This window comes from Crocuta crocuta, unplaced genomic scaffold (genome assembly GCF_008692635.1).
Source record: "Crocuta crocuta isolate KB4526 unplaced genomic scaffold, BGI_CrCroc_1.0 scaffold27, whole genome shotgun sequence".
Classification (NCBI taxonomy): Eukaryota; Metazoa; Chordata; class Mammalia; order Carnivora; family Hyaenidae; genus Crocuta; species Crocuta crocuta.
Window position 1 is genome coordinate 3,606,586 of NW_027532250.1, and position 26,416 is coordinate 3,633,001.

Sequence of the window (26,416 nt, forward strand, 5' to 3'; positions counted from 1 at the left end):
AGTTCCAACTTCTATAAAGAATGCTTATACATGCAAGCTTGCACACACACATATTCTTGTATATATATGTAGCAAGGAGAATTAAGGGTCTGGGTAAGTTTATATTATTTATCTTTTTGTATTATTGCCTTTATTTTTTACTATATGACACAATCTTACATGTGGAAAACCTTAAAGATCTCTCTCTGACACATACATGCGCACACACACACACACACACACACACCACACCTGTTAGAACTAATAAAGGAATTCAGCAAAGTTGCAGGATACAAAATAAACACACAGAAATCAATTGTGTTTCCACATACTGATGTGAACAATCCTATTTAAAATAACATTAAAGGGGCGCCTGGGTGGTTCAGTTGGTTGAGTGTCCGACTTCAGCTCAGGTCATGATCTCACAGTCCGTGAGTTCGAGCCCCGCGTCGGGCTCTGTGCTGACAGTTCAGAGTCTGAAGCCTGCTTCAGATTCTGTGTCTCCTTCTCTCTCTGCCCTTCCTGCCTCTCTCACTCATGCTCTGTCTCTCTTTGTCTCAAAAATAAACATTAAAAAATAAATAAATAAATAAATAAACATTAAAAATTTTTAAATTAAATAAAATAAAATGACATTAAAAAGAATAAAATACTTAGGAATAAATTTAACCAATGAAGAAAAAGATTTATGCACTGAAATCTACAAAACATTGCTGAAAATAATTAAATAAGGTACGAATAAATGGGGATATATGCCCTGTTCATTCACTGAAAGACTTAATATTGTTAATATGTCCATACTCCGAAAAGTTATCTATGGATTCAATGCAATCTTCTTCAAAATCCCAGTGCACTATTTGCAAATCTAAAAAGGCCACCCAAAAATTCATATGAAACCACAAAGGACCCTGATATATAGTCAAAATGATCTCAAGAAAGAATGAAACTGGAGGCTTCACACTTTCTAACTTCTAAACATATTACAAAGCAACAGTAATCAAAACGGATGGGACTGGTCTACAGACAGACACGTAGAGCAACGGGATAAAATAGAGAGCTCAGAAATAAATAGTTGCATATATGCCCAGAATACACAATGGGCAATGGAGAGTTTCTTCAATAAATGCAGTTGGGAAATTGGATATCCACATGCAAAAGTATGCAGTTGAACCCTCTTCTTACACAAAAGTCAACTCAAAATTGATGAAAGACTTAAATGTATGTCTTTAAGTCTAAGAAAACATGGCAGAAAAAAATTTCCAAACACTGGTTTTGGAAATGATCTATTGGATATGGCACCTAAAGCACAGGCAATAACACTGAAAAACAAACAAACAAAAACCTCATCAAACAAACACACCTTCTGCATAGCAAAGAAAACAAAAGAGTGAAAAGGCGACCTAAAGAATGGGTGAAAATATCTGCAAATCATATATCTGACAAGGGCTTAATATCCAACATCTGTTAAGGAACCCCTATAAGGCAATAACTAAAAAGCAACCCAATTAAAAAATGAGCAAACGACTTGAATAGACATTTTCCCAAAGACCTAGAGATTGCCAACAGGTGTATGATAAATTGCTAAACATCACTAATCTTCAGGGAAATGCACGTCAAAACCACAACGAGATACCACCTCTCACATGTTAGGATGGCCATTATTTAAAGAAAAAACAAACAGAAGGAAAATTGGGAGCTTTGTGAATTGTAGGTGGGGATGTAAAATGGTGGAGCCACCATGGAAAACAGGACGGAGGTTCCTCAAAAAATTAAAAATAGAACTACCATGAGGTCAAGCAATCCCACTTCTGAATATACCATATATCCAAAGATACCAAACCAGGGTCTCAAAGAGATATTTACACTTCCATGTTCAAAGTGGCACTATTCACAACAGCCAAGATATGGAAACAACCTCAATATCCGTTGAAAAATAAAGAAAAAAATGATATATGGAATATTATTCAGCTCTTCTTAAAAAAGAAGAAAATTCTACCATTGATACCGCAGGACTACACTTATGCAAGACACCTAAAGCAGTCAAGATCAGAAGCAGAAACTAGGGGCACCTGGGTGGCTCAGTCAGTTAAGCATCCAACTTCAGCTCAAGTCATGATCTTGCAGTTCACGAGTTCGAGCCCCATGTCGGGCTCTGGGTTGACAGCCTGGAGCCTGCTTCAGATTCTGTATCTCCCTCTCTCTCCTCCCCTCCCCCGCTCATGCTGTCTCTCTCTCAAAAATAAGTAAAAACATTTAAGAATTTTTTTTTAAAAAGATGCAGAAAGTAGCTAGCATGATGGTTGCTAGGGGGTGGGGAGAGAGGGAAACCAGAAGCTGCTATTCAATGGGCACAGAGTATCAATCACACAAAATGAAAAAGTTCTAGAGATGTTCTACATAGCCACAGGCATGTGGTTAACAGTACAGTACTGTATACTTTAAAAGTTACTAAGAAGGTAGATTTCATGCTGTGTTTTTCACCACACTAAAAAAAAAAAAAAAAAAAAGATTTCTGTATTTGACTTATTTCACTTAGTTCCTCCAGTTGGACCCACACTGTTGCAAATAGCAAGATTTCATTCTTTTTCATCGCCGAGTAGTATTTCATTGTAAATATATACCACATCTTCTTAATCCATTTATCAGTAGATGGACATTTGGGCTCTTTCCATAATTTGGCTGTTGTTGAAAGTGCTGCTATAAACATTGGGGTTCATGTGCCTTTTCAAATCAGCACTCCTGTATCATTTGGATAAATTCCTAATAGTGCAATTGCTGAGCTATAGGGTGGTTCTGGTTTTAATTTTTTGAGGAACCTCCACACTGCTTTCCAGAGCAGCTGCACCAGTTTACATTCCCACCAACAGTGCAAGAGGGTCCCGTTTCTCCACCTCCTCGCCATCTGTTGTTGCCCGAGTTGTTCATGCTAGCCACCCTGACCAGCGTGAGGTGGTATCTCACTGCGGTTTTGATCTGTATTTCCCTGATGATGAGCGACGTTGAGCATCGTTTCATGCGTTTGTTGGCCACCTGGGTGTCTTCTGTGGAAAAGTGTCTATCTGTGTCTTCCGCCCATTTCTCCACTGGATTATTTGTTTTTTGGTTGTTGAGTTTGAGGGAGAATAAGATAAAAACAGAGAGGGAGGCAACCCATAAGAGACTCTTAAATACAGAGAAAAAATTGAGGGTTGATGGGGGGTGAGGAAAATGGGTGATGGGCATTGAGGAGGGCACTTGGAATGAGCACTAGGTGTTGTATGTATGTGATGAATGAATGAATGAATAAATAAATAAATGTGGTCAGTGTTCAAAGATAAAAAATTTCTGTAGCAAAAACTAAAATTTTTTTAAAGATATATTTTCTTTCCATTGTATTCCCTTTTTAATTCCTGCTCATGGCAAGAGACACTGGTTTTCTACTGATGGTAGAAAGAAAATTTGCTCCTAGGGCGAATTTATTTAAACAGAGAAGTGACCTGATTTAAAGCAAAATACTAAGTAAACATGAAGAGAGATGTTCCCGTGACAACAAACATTAATGAAGAAATGACAAATGACTGAAAATTAGGAAAAACACCATACACGTAACACTACTGATCTAATACTAGGATTAGGAAACTGAGTTTCGTTTCATTTCATTCCCAAATTGGGGCTTGAACCCATGACTCTGGGACCAAGAGTCGGATGCTCTGCTGCCTGAGCCAGCCAGGAGCCCCCATTTCATTTCTTATTGAGTTAACAGCCCAGGTGAATCAATTGACCTAAAGTCCCAGAGTCACCCAGGACTCGCTGGCTTGGCAGAGGGGTGACAATAGATTCCAAAAGAAACCTGGTAAAGACTTCATTCCCACTTGGGATCTCAAAGGTCACCCATCTGAATTGGATCATCTGTTTTCCTTTTGCCTTTATTTTTGCCCATTTCATGAGTGCATTCCCTGAGTGGGAAAGACGAGAAAGCATTTCAAGCCTCATGACCAAAATGTGAAATATCTGACAAATATGATTTAAAGGACAAAAGAACTATTCCAAAGAGAGGTCAAAAGTCAGATCCAGCTACACATTTTCATTACTAACAGAAGAGTTTGGAAAGCAGAAAAGAAGTCAAATTTTGTGATTAAAAATGGTATATGGGGGTGACTGGGTGGCATGCTCTCTCTCTCTCTCAAAATAAACATTAAATCTTAAAAAATGGTATATAAATAGATTTCAGATATTTTTACCTACCTTTTAATATACTCTCCATGCTAGAACAATAGGAGATCAAGCTAGACAATCAAAATAACTTGTATTTATTTAAGGGCTCCTACCAGTCTGGCTACAGTTTCAAATTAATCTGTGACCTCTCTGTTTCAACCCTGCTTTTCATTTACAAGGGTACCTTTAAGCTTACTGACTCCAGATATTTTTGTCTTGAAATGAAGCTAAAACATGTAGCTATCAAAAAAGACTGGAAATATCTATATGGCTTACTAAAAATGTCAATATTAAGACCTTTGCAATGTTTGATTTTCTCTAGAATTTGTATGTTTACTTTCAAAAGCCTTGGTTAGTGTCAGGCTTAATCTGATTTTGCGCATCCTGGGGCTATTTCTTTCTGACGGAAACTATCACAGACTAATTAAAAATTCACAGAAGATAGTGGCTCCTTAAAAATTCTGCTGGTAAAAGATAATGAACACTAAATAGGAAGTTCTCTGATGCATAAAGTATGCTTCTAAGCATGGAGGTTGGAAAAGATTAGGTAATGATAAGATGTGGCAAAATGATTCTGTCTCTAGGATCTGGAGAAATTTAAAATAAGACCAAAGGTAAATTCTGCCCCTCATAATAATCTTTATTTTATATCATTTATTGAACTATTTGTTACCATCATCCATTCTCTCCCCGCCCTTCTCATCCTTTACCAATGTGTTTGGTTGTGGCCATGCAATTGGCTTTGGCCAATAGAACGTGACCTGATATGCCACATCCAAGAAGATGCTTAAAAAGTGTGCATAATTAGGTCACTTTCAACCCCCTTGAGCTTCAACCTTCCACTATGAGAATAATGTTCCCCACCTTCCTGGATCTCTGAGTGTACAGCCAGATGGATCTCAAAAGAGTGAAATTTTTAAAACAAATTTTTTTTAATGTTTATTTTTGAGAGAGAGAGAGAGAGCGTGAGCAGGGGAGGGTGAGAGAGAGAGGAAGACACAGAATCTGAAGCAGGCTCCAGGCCCTGAGCTGCCATCACAGAGCCCCACGCAGGGCTGGAACTCACCAACCAGAAGACCATGACCTGAGCCAAAGTCGGATGCTTAACCGACTGAGTCATCCAGGTGCCCCTCAACTCACTGAAATTAATCCAGCTGTGCTCAAAACACCCACAGCCAACTCAGACCCCTCACGTAATGAGGGCAGGAGATAAATAGGTTGTCTCTATAGAGTACTAAGGCTTTGGAACTGTTACCACAGCAGAAGTCAGTTAATACACCCTCTTTTTTATTTTCTTCCTGCCAAGAATTTTCATGGAGATTTTCTCTCAAATCTTGTTGTATCACAATATTGCTTTTTGTACAAAGGAGGCCAGATTTCCTAGTCAAATACATAATGATCAGCTAGGACATCGGTTATCAGTTTTAGTTAGTAACTGAATCATTTGCTCTTTAAAATTTTTCAAAAGAAATCTTACACGTTGTCCCATTATATAGAGGTAGAGCTAGTCTAATTAAATGAGGGAATGAATCCCATCTCCCTTAGAGTAAAAATAAATTATAAATTTATTATAAATCCACTTCTCAAGTTATAGATCCACTTCTCACAAAGCCTGCTCACTTCAGTCAACCACAGAATGTTGAACGGTTACAATGGGATACGAAATACTCAGGATAACATAACATCTTTGGTACTATTATTAAAACCCATACAAAGGGCGTCTGGGTGGCTCAGTCAGTTGAGCATCTGACTTTGGCTCAGGTCATGATCTCATGGTCTGTGAATTTGAGCCCTGTGTCGGGCTCTGTGCTGACATTTGGGAGCCTGGAGCCTGTTTCAGATTCTGTGTCTCCCTCTCTCTCTGCCCCTCCCCTGCACACGCTCTGTCTCTCTTTCAAAAATAAATAAACATTAAAAATAATAATAAGTAAATAAAACCCAGACAAGAAGGAATAGTGAATATCAGAGAAATAATTATGGTTTCACAGACAGAATGGAAGGGTAAAGCCGCACTCAAAGCTAGAACTTCTGACTTCCACGTACATACATTATACCTAATACTACATTCCATAACCTGCACTCCTTAAAAAAAATACAAGAATAAATGAACAGGCAGATAAAACTAAAGATGCAAACAGTTTGGAGACAAATATGTTAAAAGATGTTTCTGCAAACTGTAAATCATATCTTTAAAGTCTTAATTCCTAAGTAAAAATAAAGTACTTGTTAAATTAAAAGAAGACAGCCTGAACTAAACTCATCTTTGCTACTTGGACTTAAAATGTTGAAGAAGGGACCCCTGGGGGGCTCAGTTGGGTAAGCGTCTGACTCCTGATTTCGGCTCAGGACATGATCTCATGGTTGTTGAGATCAAGCCCCGTGTCTGGCTCTGGGTTGGTAGTGTGGAGGAACCTGCCTGGAAGTCTCTCCTCTTTTTGCCCCTCCCATGCTCGCTCTCTGTCTTTCAAAATAAATAAATAAACTTTTAAGAAGTTAGAAAATAAATAAAATGTTGAAGAAAACTCAGTTTTTCAAAACCCATTTGCTTTTATGTGGGTGCATACGGCACTGTGGTTTATAACTTGGGTTCCTGCTCAGTGAAAGTCTGCTGGAGACACCCAGGCAGGGATATATGTAGCAAGTACCGTGGATCTCTCTCTCTCTCTCTCTCTCTCTCTCTCTCTCTCACACACACACACACACACACACACACACACACACACACCTGTGTAACCATTATGCATGGTTATATACCGACTCCTAAAAACCATTTTAGTCACAATCGCTACTTCCTGCAAATAAGACCACTACTCTGATCTCTATCACAGTGGGTTAGTTCTGTCTTCTAAAAACCTTGATATAAATGGAATAACACCATACATATTTTTCTGTGTCTGGATTCTTTCATCCAACCCCACGTCTTTAAGATGCTCTCTCTCTGTCTCCCCTACTCTCTCTCCCTCTCTCTCAAAAATAAATAAACTTAAAAAAAAATAATCTGGAAACACAGATCACAAATACTGCTAGGATCGCTACTGCTATACATTTATGATTTTAAAATTGTGTCACTACTGCATTTAATCAGGGGAGCAAGTGCACCCATCTAGAATTTACTCTGTACATTCAGCTGATTGACGTGCCTACCGTACCCTCTGTGTACATTTGGATGCCCTCATCCTCACCTTCTCATTAGATTTGTCAGCGGTGAGCTGCCGCACACAGGAGGGAAGCCTACTGGAGATGGGAACCACGCTGTGTGTGATGCGGTACGATCATCAGGCTCTTCCCAAGCACTTCGGTGGGGACCGCCAGCTACCTGATCCAACAACTGCATGTTCTACCTGGAGCACGGATCTGAAGAAAGCCACGCACATGTAAAAATGGGGGCCCATTTAGGTTATACTTCCAAAGCCTGCTGAGAAGGGATATTGACGGTTCTTCGCTTCTCAAGACTTTCCATCATCTTATCGGGGACATCAAATCTTCTACCTTCAACGGGGCAACCTTCCTTCATCAGAGCCTCAAGGCAGATGGTGAAGGCGGTCCAACTCCCCTTTTCTGGGCCAATGCAGGAAATGACAGAAGGCTACCTTGTTGGGGGTGTGCTTTTTGGCTCCAGCCTGTGATTTTGCTGGATGGCATGGCCTGACAATCAGTCTGAACAAACTTTAATTTACTTTTCTCAAGATCTATTCCGACCATGTGTTTTCCTCCCATACCTTCTGAGCTCCTCTATGAGAAATGGATTTCTTTCCACAGTTGGAAGAGATTGAGTTGCACACTGAAGTACCACGTAGGTCCAGTTCATCTAGTGGGTAGTTCTTTGTTTCTTTCAGAGGGTTCTCATACAGCTCAATGGAAAAAGAGTCTATTGTAGTGCCAGAGAGTGCTAGACTGAAAGGAGACAACTCTACCAAAATAAAGGCAGCACACAATTTAGTGTTTTCCTTATCCTGAAAGCCCAACTGAAGACCATTTCATTTAAGTGGATTTTTCAAGTCCCTTCAAGCAGGAACATTTGGCACTTACTTTTCTTTTGCCTAGAAACACTCTTCCTTTAGATTCCTCCATGGCTCACTCCAGCCCCATATCTCCAGCTACTTACACAGTATCTTCTTAAACACTATTTCCAATTTCTCTTTTGAAATCGCAAACTCTTATTCGACACATCCAATTCCTTTTCCCTGCCTTAATTTCTTCCTTAGCATTTAGCAGTCACACCAACATACTATATATTTTACCTGTGTTATTTTCCTTCATGTCTGTCTCTTCCCCACTAAAGTAGAGGCAGAGAGCCATTCATGTGCAATGGATGAGAATGGCACCTTGCGGAGTTGAGCTGTGTGTAGCTGACGGGCCCATACATAGCAGCCTTAACCATGGGAAGATGAGGGTGAAGATAAGGTCTGCAGGACCCAACAGACAAACCAGGCAGTAAGTGACTACAACTTCAGAAGAAGAATAATGAAAAGACAAGGAGAGATTTGAGAGCTTCTTGACCATTATGCAGGTCCTCATTTCTAGTTTTCTGAATATCAAAACCACAAAGTAACAGGACTCCATCAAAGCAAAGAAATATTCAACACTCTTCTAAATTTCTGATAAATCTTTAAGTATGTCATCCTAGGAAGAATTTCCCAAAAGAAGACCACCAAATAAACTTCGCTGCTTAAAGCCATGCTCCAGATGTGTTATTCATCATAAATGATAGTATTCATTGAAATAAATGTTTAACAGCCAGCAATTAACAGAGTGGGCACACTTTAAAAGTTTAATTTGCTACTGATACAGTTTTGCATTAACAACTTAAAAAACAATTACAAATTGCACAATTCAATTTTCCAAATGGATTATTTTGTACTAGACGGAGAAACTGTTGAAATATCTTCTGGTGTTTCAAAGGAAGATTAATACTATCGGGTTTTTTAAAGTTCATACATTCCCTTGAGGAACTGGTATATTCCTGTCAAAATTATGCAATTTAGCATCATGTGGGAATATTAAGTACGTTTCTGGTGTGCTACATTTAGGAAAACAAAGATTTGATTTCCGATTTTTCTCCTTCTTTTGCTGAAGGTAATTTACAGATGATGATTTATTTATGTTTACGGAGTAAAAACAAGACCACTACCTAAAAGGCAATTTTCCGCCTTGCTTTGGTACTCTGTATCCTAATTATATTTCCCCTTGTGGGACTGAGTGAATTAAGTGAGCAATTCACTTTGTATATGCAAATGGCAAAGCTCTCCAGAAGCTTCAAATTGCTTCCTTCTCAAAAAAAAAAAAAAAAAATTAAGACCATTATCTTACTGAAAATGAAGAGGCATAAGCCCCTTTAACTTCTGTGGATTGTCTCTGAAAATAAAAGCAACATGAAGACAATTTCTGGATCCATAATGTTTTCTCAAGTATTAATAAAAGGACTATCATTATTATTGTGGTTATTACATTATTGTTATCTGCTGAAAATTTTCAGAGGACTCTAAACACTGCCGTTAAACATGTCAAAAAAATTTCTCATGACATGCTGCAAACCTTTTACCATTTTTTAAATATTGTCTTTCCTAAAAAGGCACCAATGGTTTGAAGTTACAATGCCAGGACAGACAAATAAGGGACACACTTAGTTCTAGTCAAAAGTTACCACCTAAAACATCTCTGCCTGCTCACTTCCCCCAAGATCTTGAACATGGCAGTTTAAGCAAGCATTTTATAAAAGATCTCTTAAGAAGGGCACCTGGATGCCTCAGTTGGTTAAGCGTCCTCTTGATTTCAGCTCAAGTCATGATCTCATGGTTCATGAGTTCAAGCCCAGCGTCAGGCTGGTCAGACAGTGCAGAGCCTGCTTGGGATTCTCTCTCTCTCTCCTCTTCTCTCCCTCTCTTTCTCTCTGTCTCTCTCAAAATAAATAAATAAATAAACGTAAACATTTTTTTTAAGATTTCTTAAGAAAGAACCAGTCTAGACAGTTATAGCCCAGTCCTCATACAGAAGGTTTAATTCCTTCCAAAAATACCTACATGTGTTTGGTCACTTAAAATAAATTGGATTAACCCTGTCTGAGTTATAAATTTGGACTGTCACCCCGAGGAAGGGATCTTTATTTGTATATGCGAAATAACTGAACTAATCCATTTGTTGTGTCTTGCTTAAAAGTAAAAAGCTGCATGCAGCCCACAAGGTACTTAAACTGAAATGTTTGCATCTGAAATTTGTAGAGAGAATGGAATTTGGAGTGAAGGGAGCTTTTCTACACTCTGCCAATGGTGTGCGATTCTGTGTAATCTATCCGGAGACACGCTAGCAGTAGCTCTAAACATGTTAAAGGTGCAAGATGTTATCTGAAACCTCACTTCTAAGACCTCTCTTCCAAAAAGATGAGCATGAGCATATGAAGATGTTTGTCCACCGTAAAAGAATTTTGTATTAGCAAAAAGATTGGAAGCTCTTTTGTCCACCAACTGGGCATTTTTAAACAGATTAGGGTCAATTATCAATTTAATATGTACCAGACTAATAATACTAGCAATATTAAAGCGTACTCTAGGGCTATTAAATTAATGAGGTGTAACCGCTAATTACTGACTTGAAATTACAGTCAAAACATGAAGGAAAGGAGACTAGTAGAAGTATAATTCACATGACCATTTAACTTTATCTCATAAACCAAAATATTTTGAATGCAAACAGAATTCCTGCTAAGTTATACAAGGATGTGAGGCTCAATAAGACAGAGTGTCCTGGAGAAATCTGTGTTTATATTCACCTTAAACACAATATGTATAGCATATAATAATTACTCCATTTTTACTTTAAAAATATCATCTGTACCTGCGTGGGAATATGTTTCTGTTTGTACAAAGAATCTGAAAAGTACATTATTAATACTTTTTCCTGAGGTCTGGGACTAGGGTCCAAGATATGGTTTTACTCCATGCACTCCATGATCCCAGGGTTGTGGGATCGAGCCCCATGTCAGGCTCTGCACTAAGCGTGGAAACTGCTTGGGATTCTCTCTCCCTTGCTGTCTCTCTCTCTCCTTCTCCCTCTTCCCTGCTTGTGCTCACTCTCTCCCTGAAGGAAAGGAAGAAATGGAGAAAAAAGAAAAGAGAAGAGAAGAAGAAAAGAAAATTGAAGAGGAAAACCAGAGGTAGAAATCTGCCAAAAATTAGTAAATGAAGGCAGTGAGTCTCCATCCTTTGTCAACACATCTCTCTCCTTCATCAGTGACTTACTTGGCAAACAACATTCTGTGATTTCTTCCACACTCAAAAACCATATGACTAACTTTTCACCAACTTGAGAAAACCCACCGTTTTCTTTTGACATCATTTATAGAAAGCTTTTGTGTGCACTTGAATTACAGTCAAATGTTTCCACCTACGCACAAACATGAAATCACCCAGATCAAGTCCTAAACATATATGCTTTAAAGAAACTCATGTAAAAATACATATACAGGAAGGGAAAAAAGCATTTATAGTCAATGAACCTTGTAGCTAATTTTCTATTTGTCTTGTTCTTATGTTGATATGTATATATGTGCATTTCTTAACAGTATATTAACTAAGCCAAACAAACTAATAGAATAACCAGATTAAATTTTCATAAACACTCAAAAACTGGGGACTCTTTCCAAAATGCAAGGTCAACTAATCATTTCTAATGGTAAGTCAAATAACTGTGGGATAAGAAAAAAGTCATTTAAAGTACATGATTTTTATACTGGATTATAGGCCAAAAATGACTGCTTTTTTTTCTTTTTAAGTTTATTTATTTATTTTGAGACGGGGGTAGGTGCAGAGGCAGAGGGAGAGAGAGAGAATTCCAAACAGGCTCCACGCTGTTAGCACAGAGCCTGATGCCGGCCTCAATTTCATGAACTACAAGATCCTGACCTGAGCTGAAATCAAGAGTCAGACGATTAACTGACTGAGCCACCCAGATGCCCCTAAAAGTGACTGGTTTCGGGGTATCTGGGTGGCTCAGTCGGTTAAGTGTCCAACTTCAGCTCAGGTCATGATCTCATGGTTCTTGGGTTTGAGCCCCGTGTTGGGCTCTGTGCTGACAGCCAGCTCAGAGCCTGGAGCCTGTTTCAGATTCTGTATCTCCCTCTCTCTCTGACCCTCCCCTGCTCACACTGTCTCTCTCTCTCTCTCAGAAATAAATAAAACATAAAAAAAAATTTAAATAAAAAAATAACAGTGACTGGTTTACATAAGTTAAGTATTTAAATCAAAGGGGCTTTAAATGAAATGCAAATTAAATGAAATCATCAGGTATCAACTTAACAAAACATGTACAGGATATGGAGGGTGAACATTATAAAATGCCGATAAAAAGAAACTTTAAAAGATTCAACTAAATGGGAGTGGCATACCATGTTCATGAATTGAAAGACTTGACATAGAAAAGATGTCAGCTCTCCCACGATTTGATCTATAGGTTTAACATAATTCTTCTCAAAATCCTAACATGGGTTTTCCATAGACATAGACCAGCTCCGTTTAAAATTTTATGAAAAGGCAAGAGAATAGTTAAAACAATCTTAGAAAAGAGAAAAAAATGGCATCAATCATTGTATCCAATATGAAAGATTATTACACATCTACAGTAATCAAGAGAGTGTGAGATTAGCAGAGAGATAGATATGTGGCCTAACAGAAAAGAACACAGAACCCAGGAACAGACCCAGGTGAATATGCCCAAATGATTTTTGACAAATGTGAAAAGCAATTCATTGGAAAAAAAGAATAACTTTTTGTTTCAACAAACGGTATTGGAGTAATTAACATCCATAGGTAAAAAGAACGAAACTCAATCTACCTCTGATGCCTCACATAAAACCTAAACTCAAAATGGATCATGGACTTAAACGTGTAACATAAAACTCTGAAATGTTTGGGACAAAACAAGCAAACAAACATACAGAGCAAATGTTTGGCATCTAAAGCTCTGCAAAGAGTTCTTACACTTCATACCGAAAGCACATTCCATAAAAGTATAAAAACTCAAATACAGGACATCACCCAAATTAAACCTTTTTTCTGCAAAAGACTCTGGTAAGAGGATGAAAAGATAAGCTGTGGAATGAGCAAAATTATTTGCAACCACATACAAACCACAGTGACAAAGAACTCATATCATATACATGTATATATGTTATATACACATAACTTCTGAAACTTCCAAAGCTTAAACACTGGCAAAACACATGAAGAGATATTTCACAGAAAAAAATACAGATGGCAAATTAAGTGTATAAAATATGTTCAACATCATTAGCCATTAGAGAGCACAAATTAAAACTCATCCTGAGATATCACTATCAGAAAGAAAAATATAAGAATAGTGATGACACCAAATGCTGATGAAGACGGACAGTCACTGGATCCCTCACACGCTGCTGGTGAGAATGTGAAGTGTCACGGCCGCCCTGTAACACAGTTTGGAAGTTTCTTATACAGCTAGGGATGCAACCCCATATGACATAGCAGTTGCACTCTTGGGACTTTATCCTAGAGAAATAACACCTTTATTTGTAATAACCACAAACTAGAAAGAATCCAGCTGCTCTTCAGTGGGTAGTACAAACAGCTAGTGGTAATCCTTTCTAAGGAATGTTGCTTAGCGATAAAAAGGAATGGACTGCTGATACAACGACTTGGATCAAAATCAAGGAAATGATGGGGAGTGAAGAAAGTCCCTCTCAAAAGGTTATATATATTGCAGGATTCTTGAAAAGAAAACATTATAGGGGCACCTGGGTGGCTCAGTGGGTTAAGCGTCCGACTTCAGTTCAGTTCATGATCTCAGTGTTCGTAAGTTCGAGCCCCGCATCAGGCTCTGTGCTGACAGACTCATACTCTGTCTCTCTCTCTCTCAAAAATAAATAAAACATGAAAAAAAATGAAAAAGAAAAGAAAACATTATAAAAAACCCATTAGGGGACTGGGAGATATATTTATAAAAGGAAACACAAGGAAGCCTTTCGTGATGGAATTGTTCTGTATCTTAACTAAGGTAGGGGGTAAAGAAACCCACAGATGGTCACATGGCATAGAGATAAACACATGCACACCCACACGTGAGTACAACTGGGCAAATTTGAATGAAATCAGTGTATTATGTTAACTTCAGTATCCTGGCTGGGACAGTGTATTACAGATTTGCAAAACGCCACCACAGGGGACAACTGGATAAAGGATACACATTTTTCTCTGTTTTATTTCTTACAATGATATAGAAGTCTCTAATTATCGCAAAATAAAGTATAACTTTGAAAAATGTAAACAAATAGTTTTCGAATGTGTTCCAAGGACTAAGTCTCTGGGAATGTGAGGAGAGGGGGGTGGGTAAGATCAATGTCTGGGGGCACCTGGGTGGCTCAGTCAGTTAAGCATCCGACTCTTGATTCTGGCTGAGGTCATGATCTCACAGTTTGTGGGATCGAGCCCCGCATTGGGCTCTGGGGGGACAGTGTAGAGCTTGCTTGGGATTCTGTCTCCCTCTCTCTGCCCCTTCTCTCTCTCTATCTCTCTCTCTCTCAAAATAAATAAAAATAAAGCAAATAAACAAGCAAAAGAATGACTGTCTGGATCTCTCTTCCCCAATCCAACTTCTACTCCTGTTTCATTGAGAACAGCTCTTTCTTTTATCTACTTAAATGCTGGTCCATCTAAATAAGGCAACAAAGGAACTAAAGCGTCTATGTCAGGGAGGCAGTGTAACACGGTTCTTAAGAATGTGGGTGTCGGAGCCAGACTGCCTAGGCTCCAGCTCCAATTCTGTCACTTTCCAACTGCATAATCTTGGCCATGTTCTCAACTTCACTCATCCTGAGCTCCTTCATCTGTAAAATAGAAATAATAAGTGTCTGTCTCATGTAACCGCTGTAGAATTGAACTAACATCTCTGAGTATGTTCGATGCCTATGAGGACAAAGTACGTCCTCAATAAATATCAACTATTATAAACAGGAAGAAAAGGAAAGGAAACCCTCTAGCTTAAAGGTACTGTCCTTTAAAACACACCTGTTTTTTTAATTTTATTTATAATTTATTCCAAAAGCTTTAGAGAGGGTCAAGCAAAGTATAAAGTGCCTGCCTTACATTATTATTTTTTTTAATCTTCATATAACCTTGTGAGGCCAGTCTTATTAACATTATTCCCACTTTGTAGATTAGGAATGTAAGATACAGGATTTAAATGCAGCAAATGGCCTTTCTGTCCCCAAATTCATGGTGTACCATTTTCCCATCCACCCCAAATTCAACCAACATTTAATGGATGTATATTATATTCCTTATGTTGATAAAGAGGCTGAGGGCACAGACTGGTAGGATCCCAGGCCTTCTGAGGCTTACTATTAACTAGGAGTAAATAAATGTAGAAATAAATGTGTAACGTGACTTTCAAAAGTAACATGGGATAGTCTGAGCTGTGGGCTGGAGCAGAATCACTCAAGGCCTTAGTCGGTAGTAATGGCCATGAGGTTTGGTATAATTCTAAGGGTGATGCGAAGCCTCGGGAAAAAATTACCCTTAGAGGCATAGTTTTGAAACCAGCTTGTTCTTACATCTCACAGATGACACAGGACCCAGTGCCATGGTAGGAATTACAGTACGGCCTGGCCCCACCTTCAGTCTTGAATCAGGCGTGGTTGACTACCTGATACACTTGTTCTTTCCCTCTGATCTGGGCCTCTGCGTCTTCCTCTACACCTGTAGAGCAGGCATACAGAATAAATCTACCTTTGACCATTTTAATGGGTGTTTTTGACGAAAATAATATTTCATGATGAATGTGTGTGGCTCTCATGAAAATCTTATTATACGTGAAGTGTCAGTGACGTTTTTCATCACGACACATGTATATACATGAGCTGATACAAATAACTGAAAGAAAATGAGATGTTAGGGGTGCCTGGATAATTCAGTCCATTAAGCATCTGACTTTTGATCAGCTCAGGTCATGATCTCACAGTTCATGAGTTCAAGCCCCATGTCAGGCTCCATGCTGGCAGTGAGAGGCCTGTTTAGGGTTCTCTCTCTCTCCCTCTCTCTCTCTCTGCCCTCTTCTCTGCTCTCTCTCTCCTTCTGTCTCTCAAAATAAATAAATAAACTTTAAAAAGAGAAAAGAAGATGTTCATTTCATTACAAATAAAGTATTATAAGAGTTTTATCTGTTGTGTATACGTGCTAAAATAACACACCTACTAAGTACAGTGTCATGTGTAGATCCTGCAAGATTATCACTTTCTCTTTCTACTGTTCAGGAGGTAACTCAGAGAATACAAAAAAGGTGGGGTGGGAGTCAACAAGCCAGGGCAGCCCAGAGAAGTGTTTGGTTTGATCTATACTGCATTTTACAAATACACCTAGACATTAGAAGTTCTCACCAAAATTTTTTAAAAAATTGCATTTCCTGTTTCTCTTGAAAGAGTGGAATGCCTAACAACAGTGGGCGCACATTTCTGTCGGGCAACAATAATCTGGAACTGGACAAGATGAAAGTAAAGAAAACCCTACAAGTTGGAGCAGAGACAAGGGTCGAGTCCACACTACCTTCATCTTACGACGCTGTGTGTCAAGAAATATTTTCTAACGTTATTGGGGAAAGGCACCGACATTTCAGTAGTCACTGGATGTTACCTACAATCGGTAGAATAGTTCCTTAAAATAATGTAGTCATCAGAATTCATAAGGAAAAGGAAAGAGTTGGTGAAAGACTGTATCACGATGAGCCACATCGTGAACTTCCTAAAGTGAAGAATCTGTTCATAATGTCGGAGGCTGATAAGACAGGGATAAACGTATAATGTAGAGTTATAGAGGCAACTAACAGGAAAATGAGAGCAAGTCGTGAAAGTAGTGATTTGGTCTGGAGAGGTGTGTGACTTTCCTAAGACCGCCATAACAAGGCATCAGAAACTGGGTGCCTTGAGCAACAGAAATGTCTTCTCTCTACAGGCCTAAGTCCCAAATCAGCTTTGCCAGTGGGGCTGCTTCCTAGTGAAGACTCTGAGGGAGAGTCTGTTCCAGATGTGGATCCACGTCTCCAGCATCCCCTATTCAGCCCCGTGTCTGTTCCATTCCAATCTCTGCCCCATCTTCAGCCTGCTTCCCCGTGTGTGTTGTGTCTTTTCTCACCAGCACACCAGCCACTGAATTAGGGAACACCCAGACCCAGGAACCTCATCCTAAACCGATGACATCTACAAAGACCCTATTTCCCAAATGAGGCCACATTTGCAGGCACTGAGGGTTAGGACTTGAACATTTCTATTTTTTTAGGAGACACAATTCAGCCCACAATAGGAGGAGAGAGGTGAAGCACGCAGAGGTTAATTTTCATTAGAAGCCCTTCGATATCATTTGATTGTTTAAACCTTGTGTATATTTGATGTAGCTTTTTAAAACTTGAAATATCTGTACCACGGTGACAGGGCTGTCTTGATGGTGAGGCAGTCTCCACAAGACAGAACCATGCGGTAAATTCTAATGACCGAGAATTTGGCATGATTCACCCAGCTCTTCTTATTCTCAATATACCAAAGGGCTTCCTAACGCTTCTACAGCACAGTACTGGTATAACTAGGCCCCAAATCATTTCCTGGGCACCTTAGGCATCCTTGGGATCCAAAGCACCCCCTGCACCATACACTGTGCTGGACCAAGGACACACAGAGCTGAAGAAAGTGGAGTTCCCACCTGCAAGGAAATAACAGTCCAACAGACAGTGACCATAGCAAGATACTCTTGGCTGTGAGTAACAGAGTTCCCTACCTAGAGCGCACTGGAAAATGCGGAAAATATTATTTAACTGTCTCTGTCACTTACGGTAATCTCTATCAGTTCTCTGCTGCACATGAGAGAAAAATCCAAGATTATAAGGTTTGAACAAGAGAAGAGTTATTCCTTTCACATGAGAAAAATATAGTCCAAGGCTGGCCTTTGGTGCAATAGGCTGAATATGTGTGTCCTTCCCAAATTCATATGTTGATGGGGTGACTGGGTGGCTTAGTCAGTGAAGCGTCCAACTTCAGCTCAGGACATGATCTCCCAGTTCATGGGTTCGAGCCCCACGTCAGGCTCTGTGCTGACAGCTAGCTCAGAGCCTGGAGCCTGCTTGGGATTCTGTGTCTCCCTCTCACTCCACCCCTCCCCCGCTCGCACTCTGTCTCTCTCTCAAAAATAAATAAATATTTAAGAAATTAAAAACCACCACAAAATTCGTATGTTTGAAACCCAATGCCTGATGCTATGGTATTAGAAGTGAGTGGATCACGAAGGTGGAGAACTCATGAATGGAATCATTGCTCTTATAAAAGAGAATCCAGAGAGCTCCCTCACCCCTTCCACCACACGCAGACACACCGAGAGGTCAACGTCTAAAACCCAGAAGAGGGCCTTCACCAGAACCTGACCGTGCTGGCTCCCTGATCTTGGACTTTCAACCTCCAGAACTGTGAGATGTGAATTCCTATCGAATGAGCCACCTGTCTATGATATGTCGATACTGTAGCTTGAACCAAACTAGGACATATGGTGTTGGGAGCACGGACCAGACCCAGACATCTCCCTCTACACTCTGACGGGACATGTCCTGCTGCTTTGCCATCCTCAACCCATGGTCTTTTCCATGTTGTGGGCCAAGATGGCTAATGTCCATTTTCTAATAAGCAGGAAAGAGAAGGAGATGAAGGACATGGCATTCTTCCCTGCTTCACCCCCTCGGGCCAGGATTTAGTCAGATAGCCATACCTCACGACATAGGGGTCTTTTCTTTGGGTAGCCTTGTGTTCAGCTACAACTCTGCCATCCACCACCCACGAAGAAGGGTATGATTCAGGGGTCAGCAGCAACCAGACAGAGTCTGCCCCCAGCATCAGACCATTGCTTTCAGTGTGACCAGTGCATCCAGGCAGAAGGGGCCCAGAAGACACGCTGACTTGGGGTGCGTCAGGAAGAATGAAGGGGAGGTAAAGACACAGAAGAGACTTTGAGGGATCATTAGTGTCTGCCACATGGACCAGGGAAGGAAGGGTATCTGCGCAAGGGCAGGAGCATGAGTAAATGTGGTGACGGACTGGACAGGAGACGGGAGAGGGGATAAGGAAGAGGGTAAATCCAGGACGATTCCTTCGCTTCTGCCCTGAATAACAGAACAGCTATCAGCGCCTTACCCTGGGACACGGGACTGCAGAAAGGAACCAACCTTGGGTAGGAAAGATAGCTCATTCAATTTTGAACATATGTCAGGAGCCTTTGGTACACTGGTGCGTACCTTTATCTCCCTGAGTACTTAAAAAAGGAAAATGCGGTCTAGGTACTACAGATACCCCCTTCTACCCATTCTACCTCTGCCTAAGAAATGTGGGTGTGGAAGCCTCTTACCAACCAGGAAAAGCATCCAAGTAATAAGTTATAATTAAATCTGTGGAGATGTCAAGAGGCATGTTCTCACTGGCATAAGTGAAGGAAGCTTCCAGAACAGAGTCTGGTGGGTAGTTTCTTGCACAAAGAGGGAATGACTCCAAAGCAGGCATGGGAGTATTCAAAACAGGGGGCTATGATATATTATAAGATTTTGAAAAGGTGTGTTATAGACAGATCTATCACAAGAGGAAATGTTTTAGAAGAAAGAGAAGCCGGGTAAACAAGAATGAGTCATTAGTACAGAAGAAGTTATCTCACACACACACACACACACACACACACACACACACACACACACGAGTGATAAGCTGGTGGAAATTCCAGAGAAATAATTGTGGGGACGCTAGCTTACTGCGAGGAACCTAGAACCTAGTTTTGCAGAAACCAACAACTGTTAAGGAAGGAAAGAACGATAGAACAAGTAACTCTTTGGCAAAAATAATAACAGTGATTACTCTATGCATTGAGAGGGTCTCCCATTTTACAGATACATTCACACTTCCTCATAGTTAACCCGATCATCATAGTGAAGTATGAATGGCCATCTCTACTTGCTCACAGGCCAAATGAACATTTAACAGACAAGGTAAGACACAAAAGCAGCATATCCTTAACTGTGTTCCTTAGAATTAAGTTTATTTGTTCCATGGAACATATGATTAAAAATAAAAAGGTAGCTCCATGGTTTGGGAAATGCTGACTCAAGGCTACTCAGGTGTCCTAACTTTTGGCCTCCTCAGATCCTCTGTAAGCTACCATGGATTATGAATCTCAAGAATGGATGGAAATGTTGCAGTTGCCCAACTTCTTTGACTGCAGAAGCCTGGTCCTTCTGAAAGTCTCCTCTGCCAGAGCCGCTGGCACATATTTTGAGAAACATTCAATTAAAGGATCTACTAGAAGTGTCTTCTGGCCCAAAGTGAACTGAATCCTGCAGGCTCAGCAATGTGTGATGATGAGGAAGCCATGATGTAACGTGCTCAGAGGTGTTAAATTAATTAAACAAGGAGGCCATTAGGATCACGTGGCTGTAATGCCCAGAGAGAATATGGAAGCAAACCAAATCCTAACCCTGTAAATGCCTCAAGGCAATGAAGTCAAACACTAAGGACAACCAATCCCAGGCAACTAGGCTTTAAGCTATAGCCCATCAGTAACTGCCTCACTTTGCCTCCTCCTTTTCACTAGAAAAGTCCCTCCCCAACTCCCGTTAGTGGGCATCTCCTACCCCTTCCAGTTTGATGCTGCACAGTTTGAACCCAATTTTGCTCAAATAACTCTTACAATGTTCAATACGCCCCAGTTTATCTTTACACAGAGGTCACTTCTGCAGAGTTAAGCAAACTACCATACACATAGAGTGGCAAAGCCGGGATTAGAAAGCAGATTTCCCAAATCTGGGGCTGGCATACTTCCCAGTCCACATTCACCTTGGTCTCAAAAGCAATAGATGGCTTTCCTTCCACTCAAGATTACCTTCCAATTGTTATTCATCTTGAAAAGGTAAAACTATTCATAGAAATGCTCAACCCCTTCTGGTTGGGAAGAACAACTCTGATTTCCTGAATGAAAACAGTGATCTTGCCTTTAACCAAAAGGTCAGGAACTATATTTAAAGTCACTGGAGTATTAATATTGTTGCAATTACAGTTAATCAATTTCACAGCCATCTCTGACAGCTGCGGTGCTGGAGGGGAACTTCGTGCAAGAGGGAAAGAAATGAAAAGTGAATTGCACTGTATGTGCATTATTCATGTATTTATTTTCCAATTTTTTTCAGGAGATCATATTTAGTTACATTTTCAGTGAGGAAGGCACCAACTTTTAAAATTATGCAGTCAATTTCCTATTTTAAAACTTTTAATAAGGTTCAGTTATGCAAAAAGTGGCATTTTGTCTCTTAAAAATATCTCTAGGAATGAAATGAAAGAGGTGCTGTAGCTCTCAGCTACAGATAGCTTACAGAAATGATGCTACATCATCTCTGTATTGACCAAACAGCATAATGGACAGTTCCTCATTTCTTTCAGAAATTGCTTTATTTATATTCCAATAAATTCTAAAATCTGGTCATGGTGTGCTCCTTATAACCTCAGTATTTTACTATCAAGATTCATAAATTACACAGCATTTAGATAAAAAAATGCATATTGCAGAGTTATTCTGCCTTTTTATATGCTCCTAAGAGATTAATACTAAATGTATCAGATCTGATAGAGTAAGGAGAATGAATGACTACAGGAACTCATCAAGGTCTTGTAGACTTAATGTAGATAATTCTTCCATCCTAATGCTTTGAACTTTGGTTAATGATTATTATGGATGAAAGAGAATGTAGCTTACCACCATCCCCAAAGATTTACATATTAAATTCCAAAGCCAGCAGGTAGAAGTCTAAAATAGGGCAAATTTGTCCTTGACCTTCTCTTCTCTTACTAGGTTCACAGTTAGGGAGGATCTTTACAATCCACTTTGGTTTTACTATTGAGTCTCTCCTCCTAAAACTCCCCAACCCTGGCTTTTTCTGCCTCCAACACTAATCCACTCAATATCTTCCAATTCAAAATTCCTTTTCCTGGCTTCAAGTGTCTCAGGCACAGATTTCCTTTGGTAAGCTAAATAAAAGTATGACTTTTATTTTATTTGTATGTACTCCATCCCATCTGTTAATAACATGCATTGCCTCTCAACCAATAGTTAAAAAAATGTCTACTATGTATTAGGCAAGATAACTAATAGCGAACCATGCTTCCCCCCAGCCACCAAACAAATACAAAATCTGACGTTGGGGACCTTATTTTATGGTGGTGGTGTGGAGAACACAATAAGAAATAACCAAATAAATATACATGTAGTAGTAAGTATTGAAGAGAAACATAAAGAAGAAAGGTGGGGTGTGTCAAAGGATTTATAATTTTTAAAAAGTTTTTATTTATTTATTTTGAGAGAGAAAGAGAGAGCAGGGGAGGGAGAGGGATAGACAAAACCCCAAGCAGGCTCCATGCTATCAGCAAGGAGCCCAATGTGCGGCTTGAACTCATGACCCATGAGGTCGTGATCTGAGCCGAGATCAAGAGGAGGACACTTAACTGACTGAGCCACCCAGGCGCCCCAGGATTCTATTTTAAATAAGAAATCAAGGAACAGCCCCTCTTAGGGGAAGAATTTGAGCAATGACCTGAACAATGAATATAAGGAAATGAGCTATTTGGATATTTTCGGGGAGAGCATTCCAAGGAAAGGAAAGAAGGAGTTCTAAGCTGGAAATGTGAGTGGCATGCGCTCAGGAAAGCAAAGAGCCCAGGGTGCCTGTAGTACAACAAAGAGGACTGAGGGAACTAAGCAGATGAAGTGAAACTGCAGGCAGGGGGTCAAATCTTGTGACTGTGTAGTCTTGGCTGATGGGGCACCTGGGTGGCTCAGCTGGTTGAACATCCAACTTCGGTTCAGGTCGTGATCTCATGGTTGGTGAGTTAGAGCCCCATGGCAGGCTTTGCCCTCACGGCATGAAGCCTGCTTCAGATTCTGTGTCACCTTCTCTTTCTGCTCCTCCCCCACTCGTGCTCTCTTTCTCTCTCTCTCAAAAATAAGTACACATTAAAAATTTTTAAAGAAAAACAAAAATAAAGACTTGGCTGAGGGTTTGCGTAGAGTACCATGATGTGATGTAAGTGTTTTGAATAGACTCTAGAGGGCCGGGCATTAGGGAGCCCCATGGATTAGACCATAGTAGTAGCAACAGAGGTTGTGAGAATGTCTGAAGTCTCTACACTTGTTGGCTTGATGAACACAGAGCCAACACCACTTGCTGACCAACTGGGTTTGGAGAGTTCCTACAAAGCATTCCTCACCTGTCCTCCTTCTCTTCGGTATGGGAAGGTCTATAAGCAAAGCATAGCCTATTTCTTTATTTCTCTACAGGGAAGCCCAAGGGATTGGCACTGGAAGATTCAATGTCTGGTAAGAGCCAACCTCCTGGTTCACAGATGGCTGTGTCCTCACATGGAAGAAGGAAGGAAGGAGCTCCTTGGGGTCACTTTTGTCAGTACACTAATTCTAATCATGAGGGTTCTACCCTCATGATCTATCTACCTCCCAAAGGCCTCATCTCCAAACACCATCATACTGGGGGCTAGGCTTCAACACATGAATTTTGGGCAACATAAACATGACACCATATTTTGGAAGATGGTGAATTGTAAATTTACAGACAGCTTGAGGTTCTTGAGAGTAGAGCTGAGGTATAACCACAACTTCTGGTCACCTAGGAGATGACACCTTTAGATAATCTTGTTAATTATAATGAAGAATGGTAAAGAAAATAGTCAATCATGGTAGGGCATCTGCCACCAGGGTCTGATGGACCTGAAAGGTAGAAGGAAGCCATCAGGGGCAGTTAACGAAGGGAAAAATGGAAAAGACTCTGCTTTTGTCCTATAGATAAACCAAACCTTGCCTTGGGCATTCTGAGTTCCCTCTTAAGGCAAGGCCTCTCAAGTGAAAATGAAGCAAGCCATTCCTGTATCATTGTTCGCCATCTTGTTATTAGGGAAGACAATGGACATATATGGAATAACTGGGACCTAATATAACTGGTCCAAAACGTCTGGACACCAGTAGCTTCTGGTGTTCTAGAAATTGTGAGATTGGCTCAAGATTATTTGCAAGGGTTCAAAGATATGCTATCAATGGCTTCAAGGATCACTGCTCCTAACTAATAGATTTGCAACTCAACAACTCTTGCCTGAGGACAAAAACCATTATCTGAATCATGGAAATATCTGGCATATGGAACATAAATGGCATAAATGGCAGGGCAAATTCCAGGTTGATGAAGAGGTTTCCTTAGGTTCTCCCTTATGGAAACCGTAGGCTGGGAATGAAGCTGACCTTGCAATATGGAACTCCATAATGAGATGGTGCAGAAATGGACCACATGGAAGATGCTACTCTTGACTCCTTTCCTTATGTATCTAAAATCTTGTTCTGTACTTCTTCTTTCCTTATGTATGTGCAGATGTGCCCATAAAGCACAGCATATGCTTTATTTCTCTAAATTGAGAAGGAACACAGTTTGCCCTATGGCTTTTCATTATTGGATAAACCAAGGTGTCAACACAGGCCCTTAATAAGATGTTGTAAAATCATCACCTGCAGAGATTTTGCATAAAAAAGGAAAGATTTTTCGCTTCCCATCACCTAACCAAATTTCTGTGCTAATGAATCTACTGGTTACACATAAAATTTTAAATGGCAAGTAGACTCATTCTTGATAAAAACTCACCAAATAAGGATAAGAATCTCAAGATAGAAAACAAACTATTAAAATGTTCTATCATAACAATAAACATAATTCATCCATAGACAAGAGTAGTCCATAGTTTCCTAATATGGAAATAACCAGCACGTTGGGGAAAAAGAAGTGAACCATGCCTTTTTACATATTTTCATGAAAAGAGAAAATACATAGGCTGCCCATTAACAAGGGCTATGGAGAACATGCCCCGTGGAGGGAAAGATAGGTCTAATAAATCATAAATTTTCTACTCCTTAAGTATGTATTTTAATACACAATTACTATTTTTAAAGAGGAAACCTCACTACCACTATTTAAACTGCTGGTCTGGGTATTCCTGGGTGGCTCAGTTGGTTGAGCATCCAACTCTTGGTTTTAGCTCAGGTCATGATCTCATAGTTCATGAGTTCGAGCCCTGCATTGGGCTCTGCACTGACAATGTGGAGTCTGCTTGGGATTCTCTCCCTCTCTCTCTGCCTTTCCCCTGCTCACTCTCTCTTTCTCTCTCAAAACAAATAAACTTAAAAAAATAAAAATAAATAAAAGATAAAGTGCAAGTCCGAATTAAACGTAGTCATGAAGCTTAAAAAATAAACTAATGAGTAGAAATTCCTCTTCCTTCACCAACCACCCATTTTCCAGGTTCCTCTCCTCCCTCCTCATCCCACATTCCAAGCACTGAATGAGGATCTAATCTGCATCAGGGCACTAGATGTGCTAGAAGCACAGAGACCTAATCTTTACCCTCAAGGGTCTTCAATGTTGGGAGTTGTGTTTATTGTGCAAACTGAACATTTACAAAAGAACTTGGTAAATTCTACAGTAGAGATTGGAAAAACAACAAATAGAAGGAAACCAGAAGAGTGACTTTACATTAGTCAATTATTTTAAACAATTAACAAGTAGATAGTAACTTAAGTATGTTTTGTCCTTGGCAAAAGCCTTATTTGTACCTTTGCTAAATAATCTAGGCAAGTTTTCAGCTGCAATGAACTCAAGTTACCTACTTCTGAAAAGATTTCTAGAAAGCTACAACAATCAAGTTTTACCTTATGGTAACACCTAAAATATGCAGCACGTTCATCGGAAAATTTCTCCAGTCTTTTTGGACCTTTGCTTGAAGCTTTCTTGAATACTAGCCAGCATCGCTGATATATCTGGAAGGAAATACAAAGACAGAGTTCAGCATCACTGACTCAGATATCACTGGCATTTGCATTTAAATGTTTTCTCTTTGATGTTTTCACCTGTAAAGTGAATTCATAAACCATACATGTGATGGTACTTTGGGAAAATAAAAATTTTAAACCCAAAATTGTTTCCACAACAGGTGTGTTATGTCATTCAATTCCTGGAATCAAATGAAAAGGAGTATTTAAAAGCAAATTTCTTAACATTTCAATAACAGTATCAGTAAAAACATTTCAGGAAAAGTCCCAGAGATAAAAAAAAAAAAAAATCCCAAATCAGCACAAATAACATAGGGATTCATGACACATGCTCTCAT

The 26,416-nt window shown here is 39.7% G+C and overlaps 1 long non-coding RNA gene across 1 annotated transcript; it reads right to left on the reverse strand.

The window, feature by feature from the left end:
• LOC144243314 (uncharacterized) lies at positions 1 to 26,048 on the reverse strand. Its single transcript, XR_013338603.1, has 3 exons — positions 25,959 to 26,048; positions 7,356 to 7,527; positions 1 to 535 (listed from the first exon to the last, which is right to left on the reverse strand). It is a non-coding gene; the product is annotated as an uncharacterized LOC144243314 (long non-coding RNA).
• Positions 26,049 to 26,416: the final 368 nt, after the last annotated feature.